This window comes from Myiozetetes cayanensis, unplaced genomic scaffold (genome assembly GCF_022539395.1).
Source record: "Myiozetetes cayanensis isolate MyiCay16 unplaced genomic scaffold, myiCay2020 scf15, whole genome shotgun sequence".
Lineage (NCBI taxonomy): Eukaryota > Metazoa > Chordata > Aves > Passeriformes > Tyrannidae > Myiozetetes > Myiozetetes cayanensis.
In genome coordinates this window covers 1,079,756-1,097,545 of record NW_026087159.1, presented here as the reverse complement: position 1 = coordinate 1,097,545, position 17,790 = coordinate 1,079,756, and the positions used below count along the sequence as shown (strand labels likewise).

The window sequence follows — 17,790 nt, the reverse complement described above, 5'->3', positions numbered from 1 at the left end:
TTAAAATAGATGCCGTATGAAAGCACTTGTGCAAAGGCATTTAAAGCTTCCAACTAGTCAGTGAGGTACTGACATGGAACAAAAGGGAAGGGAGATGTTTGCCCCTCAGGCAGCAAAGACAGACCCATCAATCCCATGGCACGAGGTGAGTGATGCTCATCAGGAATACCCACTGCCACTAACCACATACTCTCTTGTGAAATTCAGAATATTAACCCTTTTTTCTTAAAATCCTCTGCTGTTCAAACTGAGCAAATTCCATAAGAATCAACAAAAAGCAGAAGAAAAATTTTATTTGTCCATGAAATCAGACTGGCCATATGTCCTCTGCCCCCTTCAACAGGTCAGTACAGGTACACTACCTGTACAATTCCCAAGCAGGATATGAGCACAAGGCAGGTTCACAACTGTGGAAAAATGAACCCTTGCTGAATATCAGAACAGCAAAGAGAAATCGATTATATAATAAATACATACTTTAAAACACAGCAACTGGTCCACTGGGCAAACCTGCTTTCTTAGCAGGCACCCCACACTTGAAAAATACCCCAAGTAAATTCCAGTGGGTTCCACCAAAAATGCACAGTGCAAGGGAAGCAAGTCCAATTCCAGGGCAGGAAAAGGGTGAGATCCTGAAATAGCCAAGACTAATGAGAAAATTCACACAGAATTTTATGCCCCTCTGTTTCCAGTCTTTTAGTAAAGCTAAACTCAGATAAGCAGATAAATTTTACTTTATATGGAATTTATAGACCTAATCTGTCCCCTCATAGCAAATCCATCCGGCACATATCACTCCTCACTCTGTGCCTGATGAAGCTACATGAGCATTAGGATCCCCATCTCACAACCTGCACATCAGAGGCACAAAGAGATGAGGTGATTTGTCCAAGGTCACAACACGAGTCATTTCCAGGGCCAGCAGTGAGACTTCAGCTCCTCAACTCCTGGTTCTGACAACCAGACCATGATGCCTTTAATTGTATTACAGCAAACCCTCCCCTGTGCCATCAATCTCAGATCCAGGAGCACTTCCAATCACTCGAGGATTATGACATTTTTATGGGAGGACAACGCTTCATTCCTGACCTGAAAACCTGGGGGGAAGAGCAAGAAAAACTCCCAAAGCTGGTGAGGAAGGAACTGAGTAGCAGGAGGGTGAGCAGCTACAAGAGCTTGGGGAACAGAGGGGAACAAACCAGTTCAGTTCTGCTTTACTTCCAGAGTATTTAAACCACCACCAGCTGTTTGCAAATCTCAGAAGTTACATTAATGCTTGGAAAACAATTGTCTATAAAGACAAAACATGACAACTGCTGTTTACTATTCGCTATTTCTTATCCACTTACCTATCTGTTTTCTCCAATTTTTTGCAGTTTCAGGCACACAAAGTGAACAGTACACAGGCAGTTTAAAAACAGAGTTTGAATGAACTCTTGGAATGATTCTGAATGATAAATCAATCACTGCCATCAATTACAACTTTCCAAAGTTTTAAACTAAGATGTTCCTGTATTTTCACAGCAGGTCATCTCATTGCATGCAACCTGGAACACAGAACACAAGAACTGCAGGAGAACAACACAGTCCAGTCACCAGACTCCAACTCGTTCTTACAGGGGGTTTTCAGGGCTTTTTTTCCTGAGAGAAAAGTTGTACAAATCATTCCAAAATTCACTACAAAATGCAGGAGTAATATGCTACAGCTAACTCCTTGAAAACATGAAAAAAACAAAACAGGAGAGAGAGAGAGGTTACTGTCTTCATGGGGCTATTCCTCTCCCATGAGGAGTTTGAACTATATGCATTGTCAAATAAATAAATACAGGCAATTAAAGCAAGAATACATGAGGTATTTTAATGAAGCTCTCCAAAAGCCATCTGGACATGGTTCTGGGCACCCTGCTTGAGCAGGGTTTGGACACCATGACCTCCAGGGGTCCTCTCCAACACAGCATAAAGAGCTAAATCTAATTCCAGCTAACAGGAATTATCTAGATAAGAGTAGAGCTTCTTGCAAAGACACAAGTATTGATGACTTTGTTCAGGACACTGGCATGGCCCTATCTGGAACAGCTTTAATCACCTCAGTTGTAAAAGAATCAGAGCTCTCTCTCCACTGTCTGCATCATTCCTTCTCTTGGTCTCTTTTAGAGTCTTTTAATCAACTCCATTATTTTGCCAGGTCTAATGTTTCAGATTTAGCAGTCATCTTAAGTGAATTATTGGTCTTATAATTTACTAATTTCCATCCCATTTCAATTACTCAAGGCCTTCAATTTCCCAAATTTTCTTTTTTAGTCTTCTATATATTGACAATATTTTCTTACATTTGTCATCAGCGAACTGCATTACCACACACCCACTCTGTGCCAGGGTTGATCATTAAAGACATTAAACAGGATCAGCCTCAAAACAATCCTTAAAAACTCAATCACTAACTTAAAGTCTGATAATTTCAAATTACCTTTTACATCCTTGAGCCATTTTCCCCATTTTTACCACCCTCTCCAGGAATTTCCTATACTAACTGCCCTGCAGAAGTCCAGATAGCAGTGGTAGCCTTACCTATGTCTAACAAAAAACCCAAAAATCAGTAATCTTAGCAAGCACAGCTATTGAGTCATCTCGGCACAATCTACCCATAAAAACCACATGACATTGTTTCTAACTACCCACTTTTCTGCTTGGTTTGAATTATATTTAATAACAAAATTTGTTTCAAGTTCCCCTTTGCCATTTAGATAAACAATTACCTCTGAACTTTCCATATTCCCTACTATTAAAGCTCATATAAATTTGCCAAGATAGGCAAACATAAATTTATTTATCTGTCCTTCCTGAGGAATAAGAAGGATCCAAAGTACTTCCTTACTAGGGCAACCAAAACCTGTAGCAGTTCACCAGGTTTGCATCCATCCAATAAAAACACAACCAGAAGCAGCATTTGCAGGACTCCCAAACAAAGTCAGAAGGATTTGAAGTGAACCCTTATGCAGAGGTTCCTCATAGCAAACACCAGATAAATCCACACAGGATGTAGAAATGGCAGCAAGGGTGGGAGGGGGCAGGGAGGAAGCTTGTGTGCATCCATTGCCAGCTTCCACAGGCAGTTCCATGTGCCATGGGCTGACCCTCTAATGCCTCAGGCACCCCAGCAGACGAGCCAGTCCCAGGCAAGCACGTGCCTGGATCATTTTTTACCACTCTTGGGTCCTCTTTGGAACTGCTGACCAAGGGCTTCCCTTCTAGGGGCAGGGGGAACTGGCCCACCACACCTTCCCTGCTTCGTATCAACAGGAATCACAGAATCACTGAGGTTGGAAAAAACCTCTGAGATCACCACCCACGTCACCCAGCCCACAGCACCGAGTGCCACGGCCAGTCCTTCCTTTAACACCTCCAGGGCCAATGACTCCACCAACCCCCTGAGCAGCCTTCTCCCAAATTTCACTGCTGCACAGATGGCAGCTCCCTGAGCTGTCAGCACCCTGGACCTCCCTTCCCATGCAGAAATCGAGAGCAGCCCATCACTGCAGCCCCCAGATTAAAACCCCTGAGGAGGGGCGAGGGCAGAGGCCATAAAGCAGCTTGTTCCTTGCCCCGCGCGGGGAGGAGACGGGCACAGCGCTGTTTTTCAAATCACTAATGGCTCTGATACTGCTTCCACAGGAGATTTATGTTAAAAAGATAACTTTCCTCACTTTTGGTTTTCATTTCTGTTCCTTTTTCTCCCCGACATTTCATTCTGGGCAGGAGAAAGAGCTGCTCATTTCCGCGGCGGCCCAGAACAATCTCAGATTTATGGCGCGCGCGGGCCCATCCCGGTGATAGAGCAATCCTTCCAGGAGACATCTCCCCATTACTGGAGCTGCTTCTCCTGCCCCGCTGCCACTGCTGGACGGATCTGTCAGCCCCAACAGGGGGGCTCCCGGCCCCGCCAGCCCCCACACACATTTGTCATCTTTATCTGAGCAGCTCCTCTTAAACAAACTCCTCGCACGCAGCTTCGCCGCTTTGATTCTAAAACAAAACATTTGAATGGAACGGCACATTTTCAAGTGGGACTTCATTTGCTGTCTGATTTTCTGCTGAAGTTATTTTAGTTTTTATGAAAGGAAATAATGGGGAAAGATGAAGGCTTCATTCCACTGTGCTGACAACATAGTGGGGGAGAAATGGTGCAGTTAATAATGTAAACTTGATGTATGTAAGCACAGCTGGTTTGGGAACATCTTTTCAGTAGCACTAATTTATACTTTGCCTTTATTTTGTGTTTTGGTTTATGATTTTGATTAGCCACTAGAATGAGCTCTCTTAATTGCTTTCTGCTAAACTGCTTAAAAGCAAAAAAAAAAAAAAGAAAACCACAAGAAAAACCCTGAAACCATGAGACCTTTTTCACTTTATTAGATTTTTACTAAACTATTAGATTAAGAAACAAACACCCAATCTTAAAGGCTGTCAGATACCTTCGGGGCCCTGAAGGAACAGGAAGAAGGGAAGGGAAATCCCAAATCCTCCACAGCATTTGCTCATTAGCCATTTTCAATCCACACTCACTTCTCCCAGTGATTTAGTTTACTTTCTGCATCTTAATTCAAGGCTTTATGTACAAAATACACATTACTACCAGTATTAAATAGCTACTCCCTTTATTTCCTGCCCTCCCAGCACTCCTTAAATTCATTATGTATTTACTTATCAAAAAAGGCAAACAGAGGCAAGGAAGAAAAAAAGAGCAGAAGAGTGGGAGATGCCTTTGAGAGTCACACATTAACACAGCCTCTCTGCATTCCTGAACACTATACAGATTTATTTATTTACCTCTTGTGATAAAATTGCTTTGAAATGATTTTCTAGAACTACTTTTATTGTAAATTTAAATCTTAAACTGTTAAAAAAGACTTTCAGAAATTTTTGCATTTTATCAAAACCACAGTAATCAAAAAATGAGACACAAGCAAGCCCCTCTTTTTGTTGAAATCGAATAATAAAACTTTGGAAAGACACTGAAAAGTACGGGAACCCACCAAGGCTATCAAAACTGAAACTGTCTTTGTAGAATTAGAAATATATATTTAAGCTAAAACAAAGATTTCCACCTGTAAACATGATTTTTCATTTAAAAAATACTTGCAACACTGAAACCAGGCTTTACCTTTTGAAAGGTTTCTTCTCAACACTTTTCATCCTAGAGTTGCCCAACTGGATACTCCAAAATCATCATCACTCATTCTTTTCCTTAACAAAAGGGACAGATGTGACATTTTCCCTCCCTTTTCCCTGTTCCTTCAGATCCCCAAAGGTATCTGACAACCTTTACGACCAGGTGTTGATTTTTGAATCCAACAACGTAATAAAAATCTAATAAGTAAAACAGGTCACATGGTTTCAGTTTTTCAGGGGGTTGGGTTTTTTTTCCTTTTGGTGGCAACATTCCCAAGTTCATTTTCCACAGACAAAACACCACAAACATTTCCAAAACCAAGATGTGGAAACATCTACTCTTACCTACCTCAAGCTTATGTTCTGAGGTTGGTTTCCAACACAACAGCCAAGAAAAGGCTGGAACGCTCCTCATGGGAACCCACCTGAGAAATGCTCAGCAACTGGAAAAGTCGTGTCACCGTCATGGCAAACTCCCATTGTCTGGACACAGCAGAATTTGTGAATCTGCCCTTTGCTGAAGCTCTTCCAGCCTCAGCACAGAGAAGCAAGTTAATCACCTGATTTAAAGGTAGGCTGCTCTTTATATTATCTCTGAAGTAAACTCACAGTCATTAGGCTTTTAAAGTGACACTGTGATGATCAATGCTGCAGTCTCAGGTGTTAATGCTTCATCTACCTTTAAAAGCAAATGTAATAACCCAGAAAGATCAATATTATAAGTTTGTTATTCTGTGTTAAATTACTGTGAATTCACTGCATTCTTACAGAAGTTCAGCAGTGGCATTAACCATAGTCCAAAATCGTTAATGCCGAACAGTGCATCACACCTGTCCTTACTGGGAGAACACATCACACAAGTGTTTTGGTAAAACTGTTCTGCAAAATTCCACACCAAAATAGCTGGAAAGCCTGAGTGGCTCCAGGCAGTGAGAACAGACCAGTGTCTCACCTCAAAGCAGACAACAGCAGTACCAGTGACACTGTGAGCAGCTTCAGGGGAGCAGGCAGCACATCCCAGGCTGTTCCTGAACAAAGGGTATTTGTACAAGGATTCAAAGTATATGAAGAAAGAAGAGTTGGAGACCCCAACCCATGCACTACTTGCCTACCTCCCCTAAGCATTTCATTATTCAAAATAAAGTATCAGTTGTACAGTGCCACCCCACATCTGGTACCACTGACTGCAGTGTCCTACCATGCCAGGGCCTTGCTCAGTCTGTAGAAAGCTTTTATTGATTTCAAGTTTTTCTTTCTTTTTTTTTTTTTTTTTTGAAAGCATACAAGTATGAAATGGCTCCTGTGTCCCAGCAGGAGCTGCTCAGAACATCGGCCACAGCTTTCAGCTTGAATGAAAACTGGGAGACAATCTGGTTCAATGGGTCAGATATCCTTCACTTGTGAAGAATCAGGCTGGAAACCCAACTCATGAGCTACTGTTCTGATTTTCACTATTTGTCACAGCTTCACAAAGCCTCAGACAGACACTCTACTACTGCATTCTTCTTATAGCCAAATACTCTTAAAAGGGTTCACATGTGTTGGGGAAAAGGGCTCTTTTAATAGGGAACAATTCCAATCTTTTTTAAAGGAAGTGGGGAAAAAAAGAAGACACATTTTAATGTAACAATCTATTTTGCAGCCAACTCTACTAACTTCTGCAAGAAAAACATTTAGTCAGTATTAAAAAGCAGAAAGCACCTTACATTTTGATTAATTTGATACTCCTGTATTATGCATAAAGCCACTCATTCATTTTGCCCTGCAAACTATTCTTATCCAAGAACAGATACGATCAGAGTGAAGCAGTGAAGGTTTTTATTAAAGTAAACACAATCCCAGAGGAACATGCTCGTTATGGAAATACACCAGCACTCGAGTAAAAAATGGGCCATTTCATATGGATGTAATAAATATTTTCATGGACACATATCTACTGTTCTCTCAAAGTTTTAAATGCATAACTATTAAAAAGCTTTTCCTGGTGCCTGTCTAAGCAGATATCAGCCACCTACCACTTTTTAGACATTTAAAAAGCTTCCCAAGTAGGAAATAAGAACACTGGTGTCAAGCAAAGGCAGCAGGAGTGTGTGTAGACTTCTTCCCACCTGAACACAGAGCCCATCCATTGTTATGGAATCACACTGTGATTCTCTCTGTGGATGGCAATGCATCTGCAAATACACAGCTTACACATTAACTTATTAGGAAAGGAAACAACTACAAACAAGGCCAGGTGCAGCCCTAAGTGTTCTGCAGTAATAGATGGGCGATGCCAGATAGCAATTTCACAGCAAGCCACAGGGCAGGAGTTAATCCATCTCCTAAATCTGATGGATGAACTTCCTTAACACATGATAAAAATATGAGTGCTGCTCTCTATCAGAAGTTGGCCAGCAGCTCCATGCTTGTGAAATGCTCAGAGTTACAACTAAGATTGCTGGTTATACTTCCCAAATTACTCTTTTAATGAAGCTCCAAGTCTTACTGTACCTGCTGCAGATAAAACTGGAGAGATCATCCCAGCAATATCTTTGCCTGTAAGTGAGGAGCCAAAACCAATTAAATAGCAACTGAGGTACCTGAAGAGGAGCACTGCCCAGTTGGCAGATGTTTCTCCCACCCACCTTTCCCCCTGCCCTGAGTGCTGGAAAATGCCTTGATGTCTTGTATGACAAAAGGTGAGGGAGAGGAAAGCCACCCAGAGAAGGATGGTGCCCATCTGCTCCAGGGCAGCAGCTCAGCTCCAGCAGGATCCACAGAGGGGAGTTCATGTGAAAGGCACCTCACCAGCTCCAAGACAGGTGAGCTGGATCCAGCCAGGATCTGCCTCTGGCACAGCAAGGACAACAGTGGGAAGCAGAGATGCCTCTTTGGAGCAGAGAGTCAACCGTGAACGTTCTGGGAGCCACTTCAGAGATCCCAGCGTGATAGGGACAGCCAAGGAGAGCACTGGGCTGGGCACTGCCAACTTCTCACAGAGACACAATCCCAAAAACCCTGAGAGCCACAGTTCACTAAAGCCCTCAAAACTGATCTTCCCAGACTCTGGGCTTTGCATTAACTGAGGGACAATAAAACCAGAACTGAAGCTTTTTTCATTTTTCTTTAATCTTCACTACCTAAAAAGATTTCACTTTTTATTAACACATAATATTTTAAATCGTCTTAAATTTTGGTTTATAGTCTTATGCTAAAGTTTAAAATAAATTAAAAAATTTAAAACCAAACAAAAACCACCCAGACCTTTCGCATAACCTGAAACGAATACCAGCAAACATCCACTCCCACATTACGGAGCTCAAGGCCCAGGCACATAAACTTTACTAGACACACTGTGAGTCCTGTTTGCTTCTAAACACGCTTCTAGTGGTGCACACAGATATATGCATGTGCACACACAGGCAAAAATCATCTCCTGCTCCCAGGAAAATTTCTGAGCCTTCTTTCCCGGTGTTTTTGCAAATACTGCCTTTGTGAAAAATGTATAAGAGTAATGAAATTCCTGGCTGAGGCTTTAATCTCAAGTCACTTCTATAACAGGGGGTGGATCAGAGAGTATAATTTGCTGTTATCACACTGCTCATCTCCTGTGTTGACAATAGAAATCCTCCTGTTAGTTTTTCTTAGACAAACGTGACCCCAACCTGATATGACACTTTATTTTTTCAGCTGTGTAACAACAGTCTTAAACCAGGTGCTTTCTAAGCTGCATTATCCCATTTTGGGAAACTTGTGTGTTGCTATCAGCAAGGTAACAAAAAAAAACACTACCTAAATGTGTAGATTTATAAATTAAATTCTGTACACCAACTTCTGGATTTTTAACAAAAAATATCTTGCCTTTAACAAAAATATTTGACGACTTCATGCTTTTCACACCTTTAATTAAAATTCTAAAGTACGGATCATCAGGCTTTTAAGGAAATATCAGTAACATTCCAGCATAAACTGAAAACATTAATATGTTTTTAATATTTTTCTTTTAAAAATAATTGATCATTAGTATTTTCTGGAGGTTTTTTGATAGGGAATATATATATTTTCTTGTTTTTATGTCTGCATATTCATCAGTCTAAAACAATTTTAGACCCCAACCTCTTTGGTATTGTGTTTTAGTACTTGCTAGCACTAGGATTTTGCACCATAGCCCTCGATTTATAGCCCTCATTTAGCCATCATGCTATTCAAACCCCTGACTTTAAATATCCGCCACACAGATATGAGTAACAAAAAGAGACAGAGTATAGCTATTGTGCCTTCAAAGAAAAGCAATAAACCATTCTGCTTGCTCTCCTTCATGTTCTTTAATTCATTTCATTTCATTTTAACTACCCAGAACAATTTCACCAGCCATTAGCCTGGAATGAAACCTTACAAAGGCTGATTGTTGTTATAAAGATGGGTCCCAGCACTCCCTCCCCCTCCTTTTCATAAGTTTTAGGACAAATAGGCTACTTCATAGCCGCAGCTTTGTTTTTTTAAAAAAGAGAATTCTTGCGAAGCAAAGGACAGACAAACTGCTTCACATCCACATTCAAAGGACTCCAAAACAACATCCACACTGAGCTGGGCTGGCTCGGAGCCCTAAACCCAGCCGTGAGGAGGGAAGGGACAACAAAGGATGGATCTCACGGATTTTCTGCACGAGGTGCACCAGCGTCCACCCAACACGCAAACACCCATTGCTCCAGCCCTCAACTCTTGGGGAAAGGCTGGGGGAAGCACCAAGTGCTCAACTGCACCATGGCCAACTTCAAACACGGGGGAAAAAAAGGAAAAGCATCTATTTTATGAGCACATTTTTCTGTTTTGCAGAAATAAGCCATCATGAGTGTCATCTCTGACAGCCTACGCCAAGAGCGAGCTGCACATTTTTGTCTCGCTGTATCCATGTTGGGAAAACAATCTTAACAGGGGGAAAAAAATAGAGACATGCTATTTCTTCCAATTTGTTAAGAACTGCACACCTTACATTTAGCATCTTCTTGGAAAGCGGCAAAGAGAGATATTCATTCTAAAAAAGTGCTCAAGTGTTGGATTCTGCTTTTTCTAACAAGCTGGTGGCAGTTCCCCAGCCCTGGCCAGTCCCTGCTCAACGTGGAGGCCCCGAACCCGTAACAGCAATGCCCCAATTTAGAACGTATGTATATGTAGCAACATCCCCACAAAACGTTCACAGCCCTGTCCAATTGCGATGTATTTTTGATCCTTCCCAACAAACAGATCAGAGAAATCTTTTCCAACAAAGTGTCAACAAACTGTCTGCACAGACAACTCCCTCCTCGGTTGGTGTATTATGTGGTTTGTATTATTTTTATTCCTTGGTTAAGTGTCACACTTGTCAAAAGAGTGAGCGCCACTTTTCCATAGTAACACGGTTTTGTGATGGAAGTTGTGAAACCTTCAAGGCTTACAGATATTTCCACAAATATCCAGTATCTGCTCAAGCATTAACACCGTGAGCTCAGAAATCAAAGGAATGGTTTTCTGTGTTTCCTCCTCCAGAAAGATATCAAAACTGCTCCTGAAATTTGGACACTTTCTTCCTCTCCCCAAAACAGACGAAGCTTAACTAAACAAGTGGTACTTTTTTCATCATACTACAAGAAAAAATGACTTAAAAGAAATTCAGAGTAAAGATACAAGCCAGAAATTACTTTTCATGTAGCGACAAAAAACTTGGAACATGAGATTATGTTGAGTGTGAGAGTGTCTATAAACAGAGCTGCTTTATCCCATCTGAGCTGTTATTGGTGATGCCAATAATCAGAGTTTCAAGATGAACTCTGCAAAACTGCATGTTTTACTACTCACTTCCAAATTATGTAAATGAACATCATATCAAACTATACCATGTTAGAGGTAAGCTTGGCAACCAGCATCTTCTAAAACGTTCCTTTATGTCCCCTCATCACTAAATTAATGCACTAAGGCATGGCTTTTCTCTTTATTTTAAATACAGAGACACTGGAAAGGATAAATGACCTTTCACAGCTTCTAACAATTATCAGTACAACACCAAGTGCAGGCCTCTACCTCTGGAAGGTACATGAACATAATCTCTGTAGCATTTAAAAATAGAGGACTCTTACGGGTAACAGGAGAACTTGAACAGGGCTGCAAAGCCAATACCTTCATCAGAAACAAGAAGGGAGCTCCAGCTTGAATACAGATGGACCACAAACAGGCCATACCTGATGAAATCTCATTTTCATAAGTACTGGTTACTGATACAATTTATATTTATATAATACTATAATTATTTGCTGTGTCACAGAAGTCAGCATCTGCCAATGGAAGCACATACAGCCTCTCAGTGAGATCAGTGGTTGAATGCTTCAACCCACCCTCCACTCGGCAAGGTCACTGTTCCCTTCACATGATAAAAACCTCATCTAGTAACAATGAAGAAACCACCATATTTCACATTCAACACTGTGTTGATTCTGATAAAATCTTAACTAAGCAGAATGTATGTAATTTTATTAACAGTGCAAATTAAAGTATTTGGGAATTTCTGCAAGACAACTACCCACAGAGCAATAAAACACAACAGGGCCTTGGGTACCGCTAGAAACCAAGCAGCATTCCTGCATCCTTTTCTGAGCACATCCCTCACAGAAATCATCAGAAACCTTGACAAAAACAGAAGACAAGTTTTATTGTATTAATAAAAGTCCACAGGCATGAGCCAGACTTGCTCTGTTCTACACAACTGTGGATTTGATAAAGCACCAGTGACTTCAGAGTCACTGCAGAACAAGCTTTACGTGACCGACAGGACAGCTCGGCTTCTCATTTCGGAGCACGTGGCACCACGGAATTAGAATGTTTGTGCCGCCTTATACTGTCATATGGTCCAAAAGTTAACACTGCAAGATTAATTACGACTCCTTAAAGGAAATACTGCTATGCACGTCTTCAAATGACCACTTAATCCTTCCCCTGACATTTATTTAAATGTGGACTTTTCACCTTCATGCCCCCCCTGCTCTGCAGGACGTTGTTAGTGAACTCAATTAAGCAGCATCAGTACTTTTCATTCCAACCACCTCAACTCTCACCACGGGAGAAAACACTGTTTCCTTCCAGCTTCACAGTTTTCATGTAACTACTGAGAACTGTTAAAACTGAAATACTGTTTTATCCCATAGGATAAAGGGATCCCAGGAATAAGTGCCCTGGAACAGACTGGCTGTTTACACTGAAACAGCACTGTGCAACCTGCCAGGTAGCAACAGTTCAATGTATTTTAACATCTCCAGCTTCAACACACTTGACATGTCTTAATTTCTGCTCAGAGACTTCGGCATTAACGAGCACAGATGCAGAAACTCCCTGTACTGGCTGTGTGCAAGCGGCTGAGGCTGAGACAGGTACAGGATCTGCCTTGCTTTGGGCAAGACCTCAGTGTTTGTGAGCTAAATATTCAAACAGTGCTCATCCTTTGCCATCTCTAGACTGCTTTAAAGATATATTTGTGTGTGTATATATATATATATATGATTGTATGTAAACATTAAAAAATAATCTAGCAAGATACATTGTGATGTATGTTCAGATCAAATAGTAAATCAAGCATTTCTGAAAGATTTTATAACTCATAATGGAATCTTGATGTCTCTTTACAGACAATCTTCAAGTAAGGCATTGCTACGGAGACATTCATACTGCAAATAACTCGATTATCTGCCTCACAGGCCCTCTGCTGCATCTGCTGCATCCTGCACATCGTCCTGCAGTGACAGCAGAGGCAATTCTAATATTAAAGTTTACATATTGCTGCACCTCTCTGCACAGCCTGGAAAAGAGGAGAGTCTCTCGATATCTCTGTGTATCCATACAGATGCAGACAGACAGATGTACTGTCAGCTCCTGGAACCCAGCACAGCACCGGCAGCACAGGTCTGCCAGGAGATTTTAGTGGGGTCATCTCCAACCACACACAAAAAAACCCTCAAAAACTAAAGCACAGCACTCCTTAAATACAAGTTTGTATTTCCCTCTGCCAAAAACAGCTCCTGGTTCCACTGGAATTCCCAAGTTTCACTCCTGGCTGAGGCCTCAGTAAATCCAGACAATGAAGCTGGTGGAATTACACACTAATCACAGTGGTCACACAGGGATGAAAGGGGAGTTAAGGCAGCAGCTCCCTCATACCAACACCCTGGATCACAGGTATTCGACACAAAGTAAAATGGTTTTCACAGAAGGGCATGAAATTAGGAGAAATCTCAGATAATTTACAATGCCAACTTTGTAAAATTATCTTCACACACAAACAGCTACCACAGAACTTTCCCTGCGAGAGCAAGAAGCAATTCAGCAGCAGACTGTAACCTTAAAATAAGAACAACATTAATTATCCATGAGGGGGGGAAAAAAAAGAAGTTAAAAAACTGTTCCAAACAAGCAGAGTTCCTATACAACAGCTTATTTGTCCCTTCCATCCTTGCTACTTACAGTGACACAAAACACAGATTGGCACTCGGGGAAAGCAGCAATAAGGAATGTGTCTTCTGGAGCATTGTTTCCAAGTTCAGCCCAGTCCCACAGAAGCTGTAAAAACTTCCAAGTCTGCTAAATCTGTTATATTTATTGTGCATGTTAAGACGTTACACAAGAAGTGCTTTTAAAAAAAAAAAAAAGCAACCAAATTTTATAAATAGCATTGCAATTTCTTTGGACTGTGGGATGCAGCCATCTCCTGCTGTAATCAATGACCAAAATCAACTGACCTCAGCAGCTGCAGGTCACCTTCCAGACCTAAATCTGGGCTTGCAATCACTGTATGGAAATGTCCAAATCCTTGTTCTAAACCCATACAATACATATCCCTTCACTGTATTCATACTAACGAGTCCTATGTAATATTCTGAAGTCAAACAAAAAGGTGGAGACAGATTTTTTCTTGTAACTTAAGCAGTTTTACAGGTGAAATACACTTAATTGGTTTAGAAACACACAGGTTTAAAAACAAAACAAAACAAAAAAACCACTAAACCCAGTAAACCTGTAAAATGGAACATTATTTAATGCTCTTATTAACTGCAGTTTGCTTAATTGTGATATTTAAGTCAAGAGTAGATCTACAATTGTCAGATGCATTTAATTGAAATACTATCCCTAGAGCTAAATACTGTATTTTTATAATAAGATACATGTTATTCATAATTAACTAACTAACTGCTCCCTTCCCATGGAAAATCCCACAGAAAAAGCAAGAGGAGAGTAAGGGAACAAAACTACATTTCAGGGAAGGGGAGGTGTTCGCTTCAACAGGGTTGGGCTTTTTGGTGCATTTGGTTTGGGCTTTGTCATCCTGCATTTAATCAAGAGATCTTTGTTCCTTTTTTTCCCCTCTATTATCTCAACAAGTCATGTCTTCATGTAAAAAATGAAGGAACATTCTTCCTCTCTTCTTCCTTCCTAACTCTCCTCACCTTTCCTTCATCTCCAATTCTAATCTGGCTTGGATTAATATAAAAAATTCCAACAAAATTCAAGTGAAGAGGCAGGAACTTGATCCAGTGCCTTCCTCTCCCCAGCACACCATAACATTATCATGTATACTCACCATCTACAAAATGCTGAGTCCAAACAACTTCCAATTTAGCTTTTGTCAAAAAAAATATTTTCCTAAGAGCAAACGTTTGTATACAAATACAAACTGGATATTTGTATACAAATACAAACTAGAAAACATCTTTAGTACCTGCATAGAGACCAGAAAAAAACTACTTTGATTTATCCTGATATTAATTTGCAAGTGAGCACAGAATTAAAGGCATAAGCACAGAAATCAAAATTAAAATTCCCACTGTATGTGCAGGTCAAAAAGAAAACTATATTCTATGGGAGAAAAAGTAAAATAATTGCATAAAAATAACAGGTATTTCTATAACTTTCTGCCCAACAAGTGAATCTATCCTGATGAAAATTATTTGAAACAGCAATTGGTTTGAAGTTAAGACAATATGTCTAACTAAAAAAAAAAAAATTTAAAAACAGTAAGGAAAAAAAAAAGAAAAAAAGGTCTTTTAATTCTTTCTGTTTTTCCCATTCATGGTCTACAAGGAAAATCAGAAGAGTAAAAGTCATACATGCAGGATAAGATAATGCAGTTGAAAAGCTGAACAACCAGTAATACACATTTGGTTCATTTGACTTTTTGTTATTTGCTTTAAGATCCCCCCCCAAAAGTTCTACTCAATATATTCTTGCTAGCAACAATCTGCACCAGAATTAGTGTCTCTCAAGCAGCAAGTGTAGCATACACAACAATCTCAATGAGAGAGGCAATTAACAACTGCTGCAAAATATAATTATATATAAAGATGGTTTGAAAGACAATACTCTATCTAAAATGACCTCGCTGTATTCACAGCACTGATAAAACAGTTTTCCTTTAAAAAAATGCCGCTTTTTTTATTCATCAAAAGAGAAAAGCCCCAAGGTCACCTGTCAATAACAGAACAAACCCTCAGTAAATCACAGTGCTTCACAAATAAATTCCTCATCAGTAATTAAAACCAGGCCTCTCTGGCCCTGTGTTATCAGCTCATCAAATTCATTGCTCATCTAGAATAACAGATCCACATCTGCAGTCATTACAGCATGCCAGATAAATCAATCCTCTCAATGATGCTTTGAGCCATCTCTGCTCCCTTTTAACCAGCCCGATATTTATTTCCCCCTGACACTTCTGACATTCTATTTACTGTAGGCAAATGGAACTCATACGGCACCTTGTAATGGCTTTACCAAAGCCCATTGTGGGGCATATCTTCCAAGACTGATGGGCGCAATAAACAAGGTTTTATGGTGTAAGTGTGAGCTTCCAACTTCTTTTTTTCCAGGAATTTGACTTCTGCAGTGAAGATGGTTTATTACATTTGATTGCAGGTGGAAAAAGCTATATCCACTTAGAGACCTGTCAGCTAAAAGCAAGCAGGAAACTTTTGAAATAATATTATTTTTGTAATTTTATTTTCTCATTGATAACAATACAGAATAAAGCATCCCCCTGTCAGGGCTTGGAAAGCCAAGCCATAGTTTATCATTCCACCTCCGCCCTCCCTCCCCACCAAATCAAACACAGGACTGCTCTGTAAACTTCAAAAAGGTACAACAGCAATATATAATCACCACATACGTACAGAGCACATCCCAACCCCTCCCCAGCACTGCTGCTTCCATTCAAACCTGGGCTGCCTGTGCTTGGGTAGGGACCCTCCTATTAACAGATGAGGTCAATCATCTCTTGGGTGGCATCTGAGCCCAGGAGAAATCACGGGTTTGTAAAATTTACTGCACAACCCAAAACTTTTCACTGTTCGGTGCTTTCCCCGATAACAGGCGTTAGGCTGTTGCCTTCAAAATGAGAACATAAATTGTTTCCTTGAGAGTGAAACAAACAGCACAAGAATCACTTTTCAGCATGAATTTTGATTGTTTGTACACTATCACAGCTGCTCTACTTAGGGAAATTGGGTGAAAATCTGTTCAAACGAAAAAGCATTTCTAGGATCCGAAAGCCTCCCAGAATATCACACGTGTTAACAGCTCCAAGTTCTCCAAGTTCAGCAATTTCTAGAACGTGAGCAGATCCCCCCCCTTCCCACGTGAGGGTGGTGTTTCCATGTGCATATGTACATTTATGTGGGATATGCCTGAAGCATATGCCATCCATCCAGGAACCTCACTGCTGTCCTAGAAATCTGTGACAGAGGAATTACACTGGGTTTAACGTGACCGTGGATCTGAATTTCTCGTGTGGCAGAGCAGTCCGTGCAGCAAGGCAGCCCAGCTCCCAGAATTCCAGCTCACCCCCCTGAGCCAAGGCTCTGCACCTGGATCCGTGTGGCTCCACACGAACCAGCCCCGGGTACGAGCGGGGCTCCACTTCACGCCTCTCATTATGCACGGCTCAAAATCGACTCGCATTAAATTACTGTCACAGTGTTAGTGGAGCTCTCCTTTAGCATAGATTAAAATTGTATTTGTGTGTGTCAGCCCTGCCTCGCTCACAGCAACGTGGAAAGGCTGGTAAAAGTCCTTTTTCGCAACAAAAATAGTGCTCAAGGCTACAGGAGGCTATGAATTCTCAGATCCTCTTTCCAACACTGATTCAAAAATGACAGGATATAGTCTTTTCCTTAATGAAAAATCTATATTTATCACTCTATTGTTCTTGTGTACTGATCCTACTGCTCTCTGAGGCCAAAGTTTGAATATATTGGATTTTGAAATAATAGCCCAAGGCTCCGAGATGCTGGGTCATGATACATAAATGATGAGAGGGTTGTTCCCTATTTCTCTGCTTCTCACCACAAAAACAAAATACAAATTCCAGGGTGAAAATCTTCAGAAGTCTACATTATCTGTAAAGTGCAAATTATGTGGGATATTCACAGAACTATAAACGATAAAATCAGACTATACTGAGAAAGATGTTCTGTCTGCTCTAGAAATGAACCAGTAATTTGTTGCTTTCATATCACAAAGTCCTATTTTTATATAGCCCTAGATGTGACAAGCTCAACTTGGTTGGATTTTTTAAGCTTAATTCCAATTGAATTTGCTTGTAATAAAAAAATCAAATGTTTGAAAACATTA

General features: G+C 40.6%; 1 protein-coding gene across 4 annotated transcripts in view; it reads right to left on the bottom strand.

Annotated features, from left to right (window-relative positions):
- DACH2 (dachshund family transcription factor 2) overlaps positions 1-17,790 on the bottom strand; it is a 243,779-nt gene that overhangs the window by 205,655 nt on the left and 20,334 nt on the right. The window lies entirely within an intron of this gene.